Genomic DNA, 16886 nt, shown 5'->3' on the forward strand with positions numbered 1-16886 from the left:
CTCCTTCGATGCCCCTCCTTTTGAAACCTCTCTCCCCCTCAATATCCGATCAAATTTAAATTAATTTCTTCGCTCGTCCAAAAACCATTTCCTACCATATTTGTAGATATTTTTGGAAACATATTTATTCCTGGCGCTCTACTCTTGGGTTCCGTCTTTCTTTTGGCCTTAGGGGCCATACCCTTTTAATGGCAGCAATTAAAATGTTGTCTACGTGACAGGAATTTGTTAGAGGGTCTAAACAAAAGACGACAGATGAGAAATAAAACTTTACTTTTGATGTTTTGGACCTCAAGAAGGGAAAAAGCGTCGAAAAAAGTAGAGAAAAATGCAAAAAGAGAGAGAGGGTGAGCAGAGGGGGGCCAAAGGGGGGCCAAAGGAAGAGGAAGCCTATCACAAAGTGTGGAAATTATAAAATTTCGAAGCGTAAAATTAAAAACCCACCAAAAAAAAAAAACAGACAAAGATGGAACAAATCGTTAGGGAATGGAGTGACCCCAGAGCCAGAGCCAGAGCCAGAGCCAGACACAGACACAGACTTGTTCTTCTCTTCGAAAGGGGCGTGGCCCACAAGTTGCAAAAGGGTTAAAGGGTCCTACACCGAAATGCCGGAGATGATCTTTGACTGGAGAAGTCTCTAGGGTGCCCAATGATTCTTGGTCGACTAATTGAAGATGTGATGGATAAATTAATTGATGCGATACGATACGATATGATATGATATGTACAGTATATGATGGAAAAGAAAAGCCAGAGAGGGGGTCTACATTTGGAATAAGTTAATCAGGTTAAATCTGTATCGAAATTGGATAAATAATGATTAGAAACAGACACAGATACATAGGAAACGAGCATCTCTTTATGATAGAAACAATTTTGAGCGTGCAGCGGGCTTGATCCCTCATTTATGAACAATATATAATGAAAAATGAATCCAATAGACCTTAAAATCAAGGCAGGGATAGAGGATTCTATTCCCTTTATATTCTACAAAGCATAAATGCAGCGATTCCTCAGAAAATTTCTAGAAAAAGTCACTGCAAACTCTGGAAGTTTTCTTGTTTCAATGGCCCTTTCCCTGGGCATATACTTCCGTACATACTACATATATGTGGTATATCAACCCAAGCCAGCCCTACCCTTACCCTTACCCACTCCCCCTTGGTATTGATGGCCCCCTCCTATCGAAATGGCAGGCCGCAACGCATTTATTTGTCCAATGGTGCGTGAAATAAATGTCAACCGCAACTTAAACCGCATATGCTGATGGCGGATACCACATCCACGCCTCGGAGTCCCTTTTGGAGAGCAAACCACCCGAGACCGCGATGGGACACATGGCAGACCCGCGCCAGGGACCCGCGCCAGACGATATGCTTTGCTGGCTTTATCTTTTTATTGGCTGCCGTCGTTGGAGTCGTTGGAGTCCCCTAAGAAAAGGCCCAGAATCAATGTCACATTATGATTATTTTTGCCATTTTTTATGGCTCCCAAACGCGCAGAAAGGTGAAATTTTCGGCTGGCCCGGCCCCAAAGAGATTCGTATCGGGGCACAGACTCCCAGGGCACAGGGGAGGGTGTGGGCGGCAGGGAGCCGGCGACGTGGCTAATAAATTTCAAATGCAACAAAGTGTCGAACCGATAGACAGACATGGACATGGACATGCCAAGCCCAGCGTGGCCCAGCTCCTGCGAGGAGGAGGTGCGTCCACACAGAAGTGCAACGAAGATTGATCTAGTGGAATGAATGGGTGACTAAGTGGGCGGGGGGGGAGTGGACTGAGGACCTGGAGTGGCAAGTGGAAACAAGCGATTGCGCCTGGCTGACTGCGGACATTATTCATTGTTCGTCCCCCTCCGAAAATCCACCCGGCCAAAAACAAAAACAAAAACCTTGACCAGACCAGACCAGACCAGATAAATTCTACCCCTCTGCAAAGGACCGGCCAGACAGTCGGTTAAACGTTTGTACAAGCCCATGAAATGTCCTTGCCCGAAAAAAAATCTCTGGACTTGACTCGGCACGGCCGTGGGTGGCGGGATGGATGGCCTCTCTGCGCATTTAGTCAGTCAATAAAACTTGTTAACGCCGTAATTGCCAGCAATTTATTTATGTGGGCTTTGTGTGGTTTTCCCCAAAAGGAAACGAAAGGACGGTGGAGTCTTATATGAACTGGGGGTTTCTGTGGAATGTTAATGAACTGAAACTGGAACTAAGGAACTAAGGAACTATATAGTAGCCTGAGCTTAAGACTTGTGGTGGGTTAGCCCCTTTTAGGCAGTACGACAGCCCCTTTGCAACCTACACTCTTCGTCAATAGATTAGACGCACCTCTTCTGGCATTATATCTTTTTATTTCTAAAGAATTTAAACAAATTTGATGTGCAAAAACCTTGGTTGATTTATGATTCTTCGAAAAAGTAGAGAAATTTAAAAAAATAATGTTTTTAAAAAAGTTTCTTAAAGCTGTGTTAAATAAGGTACTTTTTTCTTGGTCACTAGAATAGACGCATTAAAACAGATTTATTTTTTAAAAGGAAAAGTTACTTATATTAAAATTTAATTTTTAAATATTGTAAATCCACGAATGTACGGCCAGTCTAGGAAAATTCGGGGGATACGGTCACATGAAAAAGGATATATGTACATAGATCGACCCTCGATCATTCTCCTCCTCGAGGTATTCCCAAAAGGTATTCCTTTCCTCTCGGACCTCTCAAATTTAGCAAAATAATGTTGTTAAAATAGTTTCTAAAAGCTGTGTACTTTTTCTTGGTCCCTAGAATAGACGCACTAAAACTAATGAATTTTTTGTTGGAAAAGTTACTTTTATTCAAATTAAATTTTTAGATATTGTAAATCTTAGATGCGGCCACGAATCTACGGCCAGTCTAGGAAAATTCGGTAGAATGGCCCCATGAAAAAGGATGTAGATCGTCGATCGATCATTCAGTCGTCTTCCGAGAGGTGCAAAACCTCCCAAAAGGTATTCCTTTCCTCTCGGTACAAAATCAATAAGCAATTTTTGCTAATGAGAGATGAATTAATGATGCCCCCCGGTGTGCCCTTGTAGGCCCTCGCGTCCTTCAAGAAGTTTCAATGGGCAATGTCTTTCGATCGAATCGACATCTTTTGCCTCGAAAAACAATTAAAAATTCATTAGGAACGCACAGGAAAATGATCCAAGAGCACGCAATGCCAGGAGTACTCCACCTCCTCCTCCTCCCCCTCCCCCTCCGACTCGCCGTACTCCAGGGCATGTGTGGGTGGGTGGGTGGATGGGTGGGTGCTGCCCCAACTTGATTAATTTAAATTGGACCTCGCCGGGCCCGTCTTCTCGCATGTTTGGCACGAATTAAGTTGTCGCAAGTGTTGCAAGCAAAACTTGTACGTTGCACGGGCTGTGTAGTGTATGCAAAAGTTGCATATTTATTGGTCGGTGCCACCGGGGCGGCGAGGGGGGGGGGGGGCGTGTCCAGTGCACGGCGGAAACGCGTTCCACTTGTAAATGCAATTTTTCAAATGAAGAAACCGCCAGCTTGAAGGTAAAACTTAATTGAGAGAACAGTCGTATGTGGTGGAGAAAGGGGGGGCAGGGGGGGGGAGAGACGGAAGATCATTCTTTTTTGGAGATAAATGGAGACTCTTGAGAGGCCCCTTCCTCCTTAAGGGTCATTCCTCTATGGCCCCCTGCTCTGCCATCGATTTATATTAATTTCTGTCAAGCTCCCAGCTCTGCTCCCAGCCCTGCGCTCCCAGCCCTGCTCCCAGTCCTGCTCCCAGCCCTGCTCCCAGCCCTCATCTTTGTTCCCCCCTCAAGAGTTCAAATGGCTACACAATGTTTTCACAGTCAAACGACTGACAATTTGCATAAACGTCGCGGACCAGGACCCACAGTCAGGACCATCCCACCCCCCCATCAGAGGACAACAGAAGCACCCCTTTCGAAAAACAGTGGCGGGGGAGGGGGAGGACGATGAAAAAATGTGAAAAGCTTTTCAAACGTATGTTAACCCCGGTTGTTGTTCCTGTTTTCACACCAGGAACCCCACCCCCTGCCACCCCCTGCCCCCATTCGTGGGGGGGGGGGGCAATTTCAACGCATTTTATTTCATGTTTCAAATGTAAAATGACAGGAAATTTAATCGATTTATGCCTTTGTTTGCTTTCATTCACAGATTTTTGGCTCCACACATAGCTACGGGGGCGGGGGGGGCGTGGCAGGCAGCCTCCTCTCTTAGTTAATTAATGGCAAAAACTGTGCCCAATCCTCGGAAAAGTTTTGCGGCGAAAGGGGGGGGGAAGCCAAGGCGCAACTTTTATTCGATAAGAGGCGAACAAATTTAATTGAATTGAAATGTCTGCTTGACATGAGATTGTACACAGCCCAACCCTCCCTACCTACCTCTCCCCCCCCCTTCCGCCTCACCCTCCGCCTCCCCCTCTAAATATTCTGCTTTTAGCAATTATAAAAAAAAAAGATGAAGGAAGAAGAAAAAACTATTAAATGTTGAGGCAAATATAGTCGAATATATATACCATATAGAGTGTATATATTGTATATATATATATATGTATATCTGTGCAACAATCAACGGAACGTGTTGGAGTTTTCCTTTGCGAAACGATTAAAAAATTAAAACTAAATTGCAAATTTGCATGTTGCCGCGTTGTTAGCCTGGCCTTAACTTTTTACATAAATATACCACATATATATATACTATATATATTTAAATTATAAGCAACTGAAATTGGGCGCAACAATGTCTGGGAGAGAGTTGGGAGCACGGCGGAAGAAAACACAATTTAATAAACATTTAAATAGGCTGCGTAGTGCCGGGTCTGGCCTTAATTGGGGGGGAGAATCTCTCACAGTTTTCCCCGCTCAGGCCCGGTCGAGGTGTTGAGAGTCTTCAATTAGTCTTGAGCCCCCCCCGCGGCCAACATAAAAATAAACTAGGCAAAAAGCCACATAGAGATGTTCTTTCAAGGGCCAATGGCTCGGAATAAGTCATGGGAATTTACTAGGAATTTTATAGGAACTATGCTAGAGGATGGATGATATGATGATGATCTAAGAAAACACTGGCCAGGAGGCTAGAGCTGGAGAGGCCACTCTTTTCAGGCAGTAGATGAGGTTTTCTTTTATTTGAAAACAAGATGAAGAATCCCTTTTTTGGAGGAAAATGTGGGACAGATGAGAGTTTTGGATTGGAGCAGCAAATCTTCGCATGGCAGGGCTCGAAATAAGTCATGGGAATGACGATCTAATTTATAAAGAAAAGAAAACACAGGCCAAAAGGTTAAAACTTGAGATCTATTTGAAGCAGTAGATGAGGTTTTCTTTTACTTTAAAACAAGATGAAGAATCCCCCTTTGGGTATCTAACAAATATCAGCTATAATATACAAATATACCATGGAAAAAGTTGGATATTCGTCGTAATAGATGTTCCCAGAGAATCTCCGATTATCTACGATTCGAGGATCAAATCTTTCTGGATCTGTCTCTGGAAAATATCTTAAAATACAGCATTCCCTGCCCACAGATACATAAATCAAACTCTTGCATTTTGTCCACTTTTTCTTCGGCAATTTCCTCAGCCATAAAAACATTTCCTCGCCAATTAACCCGGAACTTTCCCAGGCAGGTCTTTGGGCCCCTTGTCAAAGGCTCTCCCACTTTCCCGGGGTGCCCAAAATCCAGAGCAAACCAAGCCTTGAGATCTTATCCGAGACCTGAACAAAAATATCAAATCCAATCAAATTGTGTTTTGGCCCTGGCTTTGGGTCTGGCTCTGGGTCTGGGGCCAGAAACAATTTCATATGATTTATATACTACATACAGCACATACCTATGCCTTCTCTCCTCTCCTGCTCTGGAAATCTATCTGCATCTCTGGCCTGAACCATTGCAAATGAAGTTGCAAATCAAGTTGCAAGGGGGACCTCTTTTTTTTGGGCGACTGGAGACTGGAGCTCTGCATGCAACCAATTTCTGCCTATGACAGCCGCACAAAAGTTCAACTGATGATACATTGTGGCAGCAACTGCAGTCTGCCACACACACACACGGGGAGAGGCAGGCAGACATCGAATGGATTGCAGTTGCAGCAACGAGTCGGTCGCCGCCTGGTCGGTCTCTTCATTGTTTCGGGCTTCGAGTTCGTTTTGTGGTCGAAAAGTGTTGCCAAACTGTGACTGGGAGTCGGAGGAGGGCGGAGGGGGGGAGGGGGGGTGTCGCTAGAGGAAGCTGGTTTATGAAATGAAAGCAAAGATAAGACCGAAAGTGGGGGAGGGAGAACCCTTTTTCGGGCCATGTTGCTGGGTGGCGGCAAATTGCATTTTGCAATGAGAAGTGGCAGCCAGCCGGGGGCAGATGCACACACACACGGCGATAAGGGGCACGAGGGGGCGCGGGGGAGTGGGGGCATGGGGGAGTGGCAAGTTGACAATGTGCGAACAAATAATTCCATCAGCAAGAACAAAAGCGTCGAGTGTTTGTTTGGGTGGCGACGGCCACCCTCGGACCACCTCGTGCCGTCGTGCCGTCGTCCCGCAAGGACCAAAGGATCCCTGTCTGTGCATGTGCATGTGCAATATGTTACACTTGCTGACTGGATGCTGCCCCCCCGTACCCCCGTCCCCCCCTCGTCCCTGTACTTCTCCTGCAGTCAGCAATCTTGCAACGCCCTCTTCAAACTCGGAGTTTGCTCGATTATCATTGTTGAAATTTATGAATTGCATTGCAGCAGTGCACGAGAAGGGACAAGTGGGGGGTGGGGGCATGCCCTGTTTGTCCATTCCGCACACAGACAACTCAATTTGGGTTCTGTAGATTACGCTGCCAGCGACCTGGGAGAGGGAATGTACAGGCCGTATCCTCGGCGAAAGCTCTCTGGGGCGGACAGCCACCGTTCCAGCCAGGCAGAGGGCCTTCGGAGGGCAGAAAGAGTATCCCACATTCCTCTTATCCCCCAATTGCTCAGCCATTGCCTACTTCTAGGCGTCTGATCAGCCCCATCATGATGGTGCCTGCCTCCTGCCGCCTAATTAGTTGTATGTCTTATCGGAACTTCATTATATTCACATTCACAATTCATACGAGTATGAATACCATCCAGAGTTCCGCCGAAAATAAATCAGGGCCCTTAAGCACGCAATGTCGACGCCCACGCGGCCATGGGGCCACGGGGCGTATGTGTAATGTTTATGGCCATGTCTGGCGTCTCCTCCGTTTAATTGTTTCCCGTAATTTATACACGCATTAATTGCACATTTTTCTAAGCGCCATAAATCTGCGGCTCATTGGCAACATTTTCCTTTTTATTGGGAGGTCGGGTCCACGCCCCCAGCCCCCATCGGCGAAAAGGTTAACGTAAATGTGTGAGAATATTGTGAGAATTCTATTAGCGTTTCCTGGAACCAAGCCACATAAATATTCATGGGCCCCCCGACCAAGGGCAAGCTGTTAATGAGATCTGTTTAGGCGGCCAGAACTGGGATTCGTTGGGGTGGCGCAACAAATTGGCCAGTTCTAAAACAAAGCAATGGATTTTCGATTAGTAGGAATCTACACCTGATAGAGCAGAGATATTCCTCCAATCTGCTTTTTGGTAAACCTTTTTCCTGGCATTCATCATGAGGCTGTGGCTTTCGATTTGGCTTCTATCCATACTCAATTGTGAGTTCTAAAAGTCTTTATATCTAGGAGATATATATTTCTAAAGCACATTTCATTTCCATAACAGTTCCGAACCGTTGCCATGAAATAAGACATGGAAAATTGGTGTGCCCATGATGTCTCTTTTCACTCCGTTTGAGGGGCTTAAACGGGGAAGGTGCAGTGGCTGGAATGGAGACCCGATTCGTGCCTTAATTATGAGTAAAATTCTATGAAACTAGCATTAAAGGAAGCTCCGATTAGTCGAGGTTTATTGATCAGAGGGGCAATGGGGGATTCCTGAAACTCTGCAGGCGCTCAGCAGGAGAATTAGGCTTTGAATAGCAGCTTTATAGATAGTTCTATCGGTATACCCGATACCCAGAGGTGATATCTATAATACATATACTATATATTCACATTCTCTATGAAAGTTCCTATAAAATTAAGAGCCAACACACAAGATTCTTCAGTAAATATTTAAAAAGAAAAGGAATAAAGTGGAAAAGAGTCTTCAAGGTTTTCTTTAATTTAAAAAAAATTCGTTTCTTTCTTTTTAAGTATGAAAATCGTCTTTTTCCCGGCCTCCTCGTGAAATGGAAAGCCCTACAAGGTCTACCGGGTCTAAGGATACTACAGGTAAGCCAGATCTAAAAGGATACACCTGTAGTGCCTGAAATCTCGAGGAATCCCCGCCCCATTTCCCATAATTTATGACTTTTGCTGTACACTTTTATTGGCATTTTTGGGCGTAATATTTCCATGGCATAATTTCTACTTTTCGGGCTGCTGGCCCCTTGCATTGCCAGGCCATATATCCTCGTTGAATTCCAAGCCGCTTTTGTGCGGTTTGTGCCCATTTGATGCCACTCCACATGCCACATGCCACATGCCACGCCGATGATGGTGATGGTGATGGTGATGGGTGATGATGCCGCCCATTGGTCAGCGCAGTGCAATTTCGCCGACCAATTCCGTGGCTCTGCACCGAGCTCCTCCTGCACCAGAAACTGGCTTCGGCCCCTCTCCAGAGCGTTTCGCACTCCGGCCATTTGTCGAAAGCAATATTTTCTGCATGCAAACCAAAAAATTTGCATATAAATGCGAAAACGCATTCAAACTAACAACGACCAAAAGGAGGAGCGAATGCAGGACGCGGATGTGGATGTGGACTGGGATTGGGACTGCAAATGGAGCTCCACCGTCGAGGGTAGAGGCGGCTTCATTTGCAGTGAAATAAATAAAGACGGGGAGGTAAAAACAAAAAAAAAAAGGCGGAAATTTTCAGTGCGAAACGCGCCATCGAAAATGTACGAAAAAGTAATTAACTTGTGGGGCTAGCCGGATCCGCTCCGAGAGGAACAAGGGACCGGGACCGGGACCGGGACCCAACGAATGCAAATTTGGCCAAATGCACATCGCACTCTCGGCTAATGGCGACCGTTGCAGGGCCAATGGGGCACAGTGGCACCGAATGGCATCATCAATAATGCTTGAAAAAGCTGATGCAGAAATATGTTCGGGATTTGGAGCGCACAGTGGTGGGGAAGTGATATTATATGGCTAAAAAAAAGAAGGCATTCGGGCGGAAAGTGAACTCCGTTTTAACCCGTGAAATAAGGGACTTTTAAAGGTTTAAAAAATTTCTAAATAAAGCCCAATCCATTGACAAAGTTGTAGCCCTTGAAATGTGTTGGAAAATTCCCTAAAAATTGAATTAAAAATTGCCCTAAAATCCCGAACCACTGTGGCGGGTCGGCCATTACCCACACACATACACACACACACACACACACACACATATGTATTTCCAACACTTACAACCAGCTCAATTGCATGCCGGCCTAACCACGCCTCCCCGCCCACCCCCTGCCCCTCGGCACAGACACCGCCGCATGGCCGACAAAATAATATCATTTGACGATCAAAGTAATTATTTTGCTTTGGTCTACAGCATAATTGTGGGTTCTACGCCGACTAGGGGTTGTCCAGGGCTCGGCTCGGCTCGGCCCGGGGGGTAGGGGGGGCAGAGGAGGAGCACACTTGGTGGCCCGAACCATTGGACATTGCATGGCCGTCGCTTTGGTTGGCTGATTGCCCACACCCCACCCCCCCACCCCCCCAACCCCCCCAAAAGAGGGTACAGTGGTTGCGGCATGGGATGGGAATTTGGAAATAGTTTATAGAAAAAGATTAACAAAGTACTTCGTAGGGCGTAGGGGATCTTTTCTGAAGCATTTTATTCCCTTTTTGAATCGATTAATGCCTTGCCCTTTTTTGCCTATGGCCTGCCCCACTGTGGCATGGCAATAATCGTAGTTCAACCGGTTGGCACTTGCTACTGGTGGCCCTCTTCCCCCTCCCCCTACCCCTCCACCCCTCTGGCCTTTTTGCACATGGTTGACATTTTCCCCAACGCCATTTTGGCCATGTTTGGTGGACACAGGGGGAAGGGGGGGCGGCACAAATAAAATGTCGCGCACTCGCTCTTTGGCGGAAAATATGCAAATGCATGCAACAATTTCCCCCCGCCCCGGCCCCGTCCCTGCCCTGACCAGACGCCATTTTGTGGCATCAACGGCCGAACACGAGAAAGCCAAATAAATTTATGTCATTCCTCGAAACGGAACGAAACGGAAACAAACCGAAAAGAAAATTGAGAAAATTTCCAAATTGCATGCCAAGCGAAACTCACGAAAATCGAGTTGAATTTTTCCAAATTATTTTTCGCCCCACATAAAATACATATATACAAACAAGCCTTATATAAGGCTATGTGGCATGTACTGGCGGCATCGCCTGTTTCCTAATTACAGTTAAAAGCTCTCTCTCTCTCTCTCTCTCTCTCTGGCTGGCTCTCCCTGTTTGGAGCCATTAAAAAGTTAGCCCGAAAGTTTTTCCTTGGCCAATTGTTGGCAAAGTGCTGAATTTTCGGCTTTTCTAATGGAGTCCCTGGGAGAGTTGTACGCGTTTTTTTTGCGAGCAAATTAAAGTGCAGAATCCATCTATGGATTCGTATCTACAAAAGCGAGTATCTGGCTGCCAAAACTCAATCGAAACTTGCACTGAAAACTCGGAGAAAAAAGTAATCAAAAATGCAGGAGCACCGGCACTGGCCCCGGGGGCATACCGCCAAACTGCATTCCGAATCAACAACAGAAGCTAACAAAACATGCATCAAGCTCATCAACATCCCCATCAGCAGCGGCAGCGGCAGTGGCAGCAACATCCAGCCACCAGCCAACAAAGTAGCAGCCGAAAATGGACGAAGGTGGAAGAAGGCAGAAGGCAGAGGCCTAACCCGATCTATGCCCGGCCCAAAGACAGCCACAACAACTACATGGTCTATGGAGTGTGGAGCGAAGAGACCCAGACCCAACACTTATTACTCACCAAACCACTCTGCCTCACAGCCACTCTGCCACACAGCCACTCTGGCAGTTCATAATGAACTTGAGGCCTTTGATTGACTCTAAAGACGGGCAGACTCTCGCGCAACTTGATTCGCGACTTGGCCATATTTGCAATGAAGAAAAATCACAGACGGCTCTGGGGCTCGGCGGCTGCGGCAATGAATGAATGATGAATGCCTCTCCCTGTCGCTGCTCTTCGGGGCAACATGGAAGCCAACAGTCGCAGGCCGCAGAGCAACATCTAAATGTGAATTTTATGCATTTTATACAAGACGAAGATGGAGACGAGACACAGTGGTAGCAAATGATGAATTTCGATAAAGAAATACCATTTAAGGAGGAGTTTTTGGAGGGGAAAATGATCCTGTTTTTGTTCTGATTGCAGAAAAACCTCAGCTTGGGGACTATTCAAGGGGAAATGAAGGTTCTTTTCAACGAATTATGGTCAAGATCTACCCAAGCAGAGGTAGCAATATTTTCCACATCCCTCGAGTCTGCCTTTTCCACAGCTTCTGGCCCACTGTGCCTCGACAGAGGAGAGGATGTGGCATGTAATCCTTGATATGGCATGGCGGCATATATACAATCTATATACGATATACATGTGGCTCTATATATAATATAAAAAGTGCTTTAGGCGCGGCACAGCAGCAGAAGCAGCAGCGGCAGGCGGCAGGCGGCAGATGGCAGCTGAAAGATGCAAAGATACTCGAACTCGAACTCGTAGTCGTAGTCGTCCGCCCGGAGAGCACAGGAGACGAAGACGAACAACATCGAATGTGGAACCGGGGCCTGAAATCGGAGGGCCAACGAGAGGCTGCGAGACGCACGGAACGAAGTGCAGACATTGCGCATAATTTCGCGTACGTTTTGTGAATTTGTAATTTTGAAATTATTATTGCCAGGGTGGTGAGGGGTGAGCGGGGTGAGGGGAGTGGGGTGCGGGCTGGGCCTCGGATGAGGTGAGAGACAGAGACCATGTGAGGCTTGTTCTTTCAGGGCTCTTCCTCGCGGAAAGAGGCCTCCACTTCTGGTCGTTGTTGTTGGAACAAATTGAGTCTGATTGGAAGTTTGTGGCAAGTTTCTTTTCGATTTGATTCGCTGCAAGCAAAGGAAAAAAGGGAAAACAAGAATGTCGAAGGCGTTGCCGCTGTATGGAATTGGAATATGTTTTTACTACCCACACGGGAAAAAGTTTTTGGGGCCTTTCACCCTATATAACTCTTGGAAAATCTCTTTTCCGCGCCGCACAAAAAACAGAGCGATCCATTAAGTGAGCTTTTGAGCAATTTTTTAACGCCGCGCTTGCGGTTATTTACACACACAAAAGTGCTGTTCATAAATATGAACCGAGCTCAGCCCCATGCCATCCCGGAGGAGCTCAACCGAACTGAACTCTCAACTGTTTACTCATGTAAATAATTAAGCAAAATAATGGCGCTACAACAGGAACAACAGCGGCCGGACAGGACCTTCGTTATGCGGCAGTGATTTTTCACACACGCACACACACACACACGCACACACACACATACATGAGTGTCCAGCTGGGCGGATGAACCTCTCGACTAGGAGCTACCTCCAAGGACAGCCGCCTGCCAAGCCATTGAGAGAGGATCTTGAGGGCCGATGATTGCCAGAGGCCACAAAATGCAGGCCTAGGATTCGTATCGAAACCTTTCCTCTTGTTCCACATACCCCTTGATCTCCACAATTACAGGGTATTACGAAAAAAACAGACAAAATAACGTTCAGGTCCTTTGTTGTGGGTCCTTTTTGGGCAGCAGCACGCGCCGCCCCGCACCGCCTTGCGTGTCTGGCGTGTGAACAAAAAATGGTCAGCTTTATTTTACACACACACACACACACACACACACACACGCGTAGCCTCATGCATTTTTTAACAAATTTATTGGGCGTAAAAAATGATATTTAATTGTGTGTTTGGAATTGTTTGCCGGGCTAAAGGTTACCCAGAGACCCCAAGGGGGGTAGGGGATTAACATAACAGAGGAACAGGGGATAAGGGACGGATGTGAAGGGGGGGAAGAAGTAGAGACTCGAGAGTTTGGACTAAAAATACAAGGAGAACCAGAGATGAATCTTCTTTCTGGCCACAGGAGATGCCTCAAACTTGGAGACAAAAGCCACCCAACAGCAAGCCTTGAAGACACCTTCCACCACTAATTCTAAGAGCCAAAACCCCAGCCCAAACCCCAGCCCATCCCCCCGCCCATCCCCCCGCCCATCCCCCCCATCAGCGACCACAGAAAAGTGCGGCCAAGTTGTCCCGACTTGTATCTACCTACCTTCGGCGCAAATACCATTTGCCGGGCTAAAAAGTAAAATTGTAAATGAATTATTGGATCCATTAGCAAAATCCATTTACACAAAATTTAATGCCAAAGCAGCTCGACAGCGTCTTTCGTGAAGAAGAACTTTACACACTTCGTTGAACTTTTTGGCATGGGGCTCGAAAGGGGCTCAAAAGGGTCGAAAGGTGGGCGGGTGGAGGGGTAAATAAAAACTTAACAATTAAAAAATAAGCAAAGCGAAAGAAAACATTTTTAGATTTACGAATAATGCGCAAAGGGTTGTCCAACGTTCCATTTCCACCTCCATTTCCATTTCCGGTTCGATTTGCATAGGAAAATAGACAGACAAATGTCTGTGGATGGTCTGTGGATATGCCCCGTGGGGTGGCCAGACTGGGGGTTTGTCTGGGATTGGGGCTGCTGCCTGTCACAATATTATCTTAACTTTGCCCGCCCTAAGTGCTGAAAGTTCTCCTCGAATTTGGGCAAAGATGCGGCCCTCCACAGCAGGCTCGATTTTTGTGTATTAACCATTGGTTTATGCTATTAATGTATTATATGCGATATGGATTTTCTGTAACACAAACAAAAGCCACAAAAATTTATTTACACTCGTTCGTATTTTTTTTTTTTTTGTGGCCTGCGACTAACTTTTTAATTTATTTACAAACCACTTAATTTGTTTTTATTTAATCAGATTCTGTTTTAATTACATTCTATGTGCCGCGTTAAATCTGAAATTAAAAATTTATATACTTCGATTTCGAGGCGGGGTTTTGCTTCCTTTTTTTTGCGTACGATCAATATTTATTGGAGTGTCGCCTGGCGCTGTTTTTTAATGCAATTACGGACAATGCAAACAATTGGTTTTTATAGACTTATAAACCATTTTTATAGGCAACTGTCTGTCCCCCCCCCCCCCCCCCCACGCTCTTTCCAGATTTATGTCCAGCCTTTTTATTTATATTAACTTTTTTTCCAGTTTTTTTTTTTCAGTGTGTACATTAAGTGGCATTAATTATTATTTATGACATTGTTTTTGCCATTCAATTTTTATGATATTTTTCAATAAATTAATGCCATTATGAGTTTTCTTTTGTCTTAAACAGCATTTCGTATATTATAAAAATTAATTAATAACGATAAAATCTTGTTTTTGAGAAAAAAAAACTTTGATAAGGGTTGAGGGGAAACGGAGATCGAGGTGTGGAAGGGTCAGGGAAACAGATCTCCAAAAGAGATCTTATATCTCAAAAGCTTGAGAATCTTCCTGGGGCCCACCTTTCTTCCAGTTGGTGGCTATATCCTGCCTTCTGTGGCCAGAAATGCCCCTGCCACCCCTGGGTATCCCACATTAAAAGATAACATGACGGCTACGAACAAAAAAATCACATTTTGATTGACCACAAAGCGTCGATATTGATTTACAGCAAAAAGTACGCCCATTGGACGGTGAGGAGAGGCCCAGAGAGGGGCAGAGAGGGACAGAGAAGGGGCAGAGAAGGGGCAGAAAGGGGCATGGAAGGGCAGAGAAGGGGCAGAGAGGGGCAGAGAGGGGCAGAGAGGGACAGAGAAGGGCAGAGAGGGTCAGAGAGGCGGCAGAGAGGGTCTGAGAGGGGCAGAGAGGCGCAGATAGGGGACAGAGAGGGGACAGAGCGGGCCAGAGAGGTGGCAGAGAGAGAGAGGGGATAATCGTGAGCCAGGGCCAACTGTCGCCAGACGCCACTAGGGTTTCGCTTCTCGGCTGACACTTGAGCAGCAGCAGAGACCTGGCCAAATCACATAACCCTCGGCCAAAAGCCAGTCAGTTAGCTGCAACTGGTAACCCGAGCCCCGAAAGGTGGTCGGGTGGACGGGGGGACGGGGGGGAGGCCAGAACAAATTGAGCAGAAAACCAGAAGGCGCCAGCCAGACAGAGAAAGAGACAAAGAGGTGACGTGTGATGGATGGGGGGAAGGGGAAGGCGGAGGAGCCCTCCCTTTGGGGCCTGGTATTTTGACACTTGCCACTCGTTCTGGCAACAAACAACAGTTATTTGGGCTTATAATGAATATGAGCAACAGACCGAAGGTCATCACGTAGCCCGAGAAGAAGTCCTTCAAGGTTTCGTCTCGGTCCGCGCTGGCCGGTGACATGTGGCGCCACCAAAAACCAAAGCAATTTCCGGACCCGGCAAACGGCAGAGAACTAGCTTTTCCGAACTTACTTTGAAGCCCAGGCCAGGTCTAATGAAGACAGGAACCAGCAGCATGTTCTGGCCTAATGAATGACAGTTCAGGGAATCAGACAGGCTCTAATAGAGAGACCTGACTGACTCCCTGGAATGCCAGAGAGCACCCTCCTGAAAGACCTGAAGAGCTAAAGAAACGAAGGCTCTTTGGCTCATTAGAAAATTAGAATTTGAGGCGAGCTACAGCCGCACTCTACAGAAGGAGGTCGTGGGACTAGGACAAGAAGCTTGTCACCGATGAAGAGGGATAAACTATGGAGACTATAGCTATGGAAAGAAGGATCTCTGTAGCCCCCAAAAGAGTGTGGAGCTCCCTTTTTCTGGGTACAGGAGAGGAGCTCATCCAAAGAGGAGCTTGGCTCGTGTGATCCGAGTCCTCTGTACCTTCAATTGTAGAAATTGCTGCCCATCCCAAAGAGTATCTTCACTTCGTTTTTGCCTGCCCCAAAAACTGTCTTTTTCCTAGGTTTTTTCCGCTTTATCCATTTCCTTTTTTGCGCTTAAATCAACAACAATTTTTAATTTCATTTTTCAAACGTCGCTTTGATACCTGCACGCCGCATTAGCAGCCCCCCACCCCCACCCCCCGCTCAGCTCACACCTCCCCCCAAAAAGCACAAGACCCCAGAATGACAGACGGACTGACTGACTGACTGACTGATGGACTGATGGACTCTCACTGAGGGACCAGGGCCCAGCCCTTGGCTGATAATTTGATATGCCTCTGTGGTGGTCGGGGTGGGGGGTGGGGGGTGGCTACAACCGGGGGGTGCTTTAATTTTATTTGCACAAAAATGCGCCTCAATATTACCAAAAAAATACATTTGGACAAGGAAGCGTCGCGGCGCGTCGCCTTTTTTTTTGGCTCTGTGGCCAAAGCAAATAAAATTCATTATGAATTTCTAATTATATTGCCCGCCAAAGGCAACCCCCAAAAACAACAACAACCAAAAAAAAAGCTAAAAGTTGCCTCAAAAAAGTTTACATTTTTCCCTGCCCCACACCCCGCTCTCCCAGCCCCCCACACCCCCCCTGGAAAAATGTCAAGCCGCACATTTGACAATGATGAATTTCCCTGGGCTTTGGCCAGCCACCCCTGGCGAAAAAAAAAAGAGCGCCTTAGATAAACTGATTAGGCACATCAATTGGGCAGCAGCACTCCTCCCCCCGCCGCCCTCCGCCGCCCTCCACCGCCCGGAGGAAGGCCTTCACCTAATGGCAATTGTTTTGTGAAAATTGAATTTTCTTTTGTACTTTTGTGCTGC

General features: G+C 46.5%; 1 protein-coding gene and 1 long non-coding RNA gene across 3 annotated transcripts in view; one reads left to right on the top strand and one right to left on the bottom strand.

Annotated features, from left to right (window-relative positions):
• Positions 1–16886, bottom strand: part of LOC4817491 (carboxypeptidase N subunit 2) — a 46680-nt gene that overhangs the window by 25478 nt on the left and 4316 nt on the right. The window lies entirely within an intron of this gene.
• Positions 7571–7926, top strand: LOC117183947 (uncharacterized). The gene is made up of 2 exons (XR_004469093.1): positions 7571–7684; positions 7752–7926. It is a non-coding gene; the product is annotated as an uncharacterized lncRNA (long non-coding RNA).

This window comes from Drosophila pseudoobscura, chromosome 4, assembly GCF_009870125.1.
Source record: "Drosophila pseudoobscura strain MV-25-SWS-2005 chromosome 4, UCI_Dpse_MV25, whole genome shotgun sequence".
NCBI lineage: Eukaryota > Metazoa > Arthropoda > Insecta > Diptera > Drosophilidae > Drosophila > Drosophila pseudoobscura.